Genomic DNA, 1,999 nt, shown 5'->3' with positions numbered 1-1,999 from the left:
CAACCATCAGCGATCTTCCCATCGCCGTGGTCTGGTAGACACTAAAAGGGAAACAAAGGCTTCTCAGGAAAGAAGCCAAGACTTCACAAAAAAATTATTGTGCTGTGTGCAGCACCCTGTGTTTGGCAAACTCCTCTTTGTTACTCAAAGGCCAAAAGAAGCTACAAAGAACTGCTCCAGGCCTAGGGGAGGGAAGAAAGCCTGCACTGTCATTCCCACTTGCTAGGTTAATGTCATGGCTTCCTGTGGCATGAGGACCGGCATTTGTAATGAAAGAGAAGTGAAAAGCTGAGAGAAACTGCCTACCTCCGAGCTGTGTATTTCCTGTGCAGCGCGGTGGTGGCTGCATCTCCTCCTAGTGCTTGGGGAGTCTGAGCCCTGAGGATCACAAGCTGGAGCCCACTGTGGGAACTTAGTGGGAGCCTGTCTCAAAGCATTACAGAGATGGCTGGATGTCTTGCTCCCTGCACAGGCCCTGTGCCAACCTCTACCATCACGAAACTACTCAATGTGGTCCTTTCATTGTGTGCGTTATTCATAAGCAAAAGAAAGCGCCTCGAAGCACACACTGGTCTGCAGTTATTGGCTTGCTTTCTAACGGCATTGGGAAAATGTGCACTGATGTCTTCCATTGATTAGAAAAGACATCAAAGAATAACTTGGATTTATTAAGGATAGAGAGAAAGGACATGGAGAGATATGTGGAGAAAATAAAACGTTTTTCTTGGATTCCACTAGAGATTGGATCCAGTAGTCCCCATAGACACAGATGTTCAAGGGTTATTTCCTTGGAGTAAATGATGTGGCATATGCATCTAACGTGTTTATCTTCTGCTCGGCTTTCGTTTATTTTATGAATTTTTTAAAAAGTATTTTATTGTTCTTTGCCGAACGTCTCTGTGGTCTCCTGCTTCAACAGTGCTTGAATGGAGCCTGGCCCTCGCCCGCCCTCGCCGCTGCCGCACCACCGCTGCAGCCCGGCCTTGCCCGCCACCGCCAGGAGGACCGCCTGGCCCTCGCAAGTGCGCCAGAACTACCACAGGATACCGAGGCCACCATCAACCACCAGATCAACCTGGATCTCTACGCCTTCTACGTCTACCTGTCCATGTCTTACTACTTTGACCGCGATGATGTGGATTTGAAGAACTTCACCAAATACTTTCTTCACCAAATACCAATCCCATGAGGAGAAAGAACACGCTGAGAAGTTGGTGAAGCTTCAGAACCAGCGCAGTGGCCGGATCTTCCTTCAGGATATCAAGAAACCAGATGAAGATGACTGGGAGGATGGGCTGGTCGCGATGGAGTGCTGCACTTGGAGAAGAGTGTGAATCAGTCCCTCCTGGAGCTGCACAAGCTGGCCACTGAGAAGAATGCCCCCATCTGTGTGACTTCATCAAGATGCACTGCCTGGATGAGCAGGTGAAGGCCGTCAAAGAGCTGGGTGACCACATAACCAATCTGCGCAAGATGGGAGCCCCCGAGTCCGGCATGGCGGAGTACCTCTTTGACAAGCATACCCTGAGGGGCAGTGACAATGAGAGCTAATGTCAGTAAGACAGCACATGCATGTTGGGACTACCTTAACCTTTTCTATAAACTGTACCAGAGCATCTACTTAAGTTCTTTAATTCCTTCAAATAAAGAAATTTTGTACCTGGAAAAATTTTATTTTATTATAATTAATGAATTTTTTTTTATATAGTACAGGGACTACATGGTCTAACTACAGAGACTGGACGCATAGTGATTCTCCTGTTTTCAGCCTCCCAAGCGCTGGGATTACATGCAAGCCCAGCAAGCCCAGTCTAGGTCATGGTCTTGCATAGCCCCGGCGGTGGGGCCGGCACTGCACAGCAGGGACCAGATCTGGTTCTTTGTGTCTGCCTAAGCAGGCGCTGTAATACACTGTCCTATGTGTCCGGCCCTAAAGCTTTGTTTTAAAGAGGAGAAACAACTAGAAGAAAGAGAGAAAGAAAGCAACACAAAGCAATAT

General features: G+C 47.9%; 1 pseudogene; it reads left to right on the top strand.

Annotated features, from left to right (window-relative positions):
- The first annotated feature begins 926 nt into the window (after window positions 1-926).
- Window positions 927-1,556, top strand: LOC101569075 (annotated as a pseudogene).
- The last annotated feature ends 443 nt before the right edge of the window (window positions 1,557-1,999 follow it).

This window comes from Octodon degus, unplaced genomic scaffold (assembly GCF_000260255.1).
Source record: "Octodon degus isolate 3935 unplaced genomic scaffold, OctDeg1.0 scaffold00455, whole genome shotgun sequence".
NCBI classification, from domain to species: Eukaryota; Metazoa; Chordata; class Mammalia; order Rodentia; family Octodontidae; genus Octodon; species Octodon degus.
The sequence above is the reverse complement of the archived record's forward strand: the minus strand, read 5'-3'. Positions and strand labels throughout refer to the sequence as shown.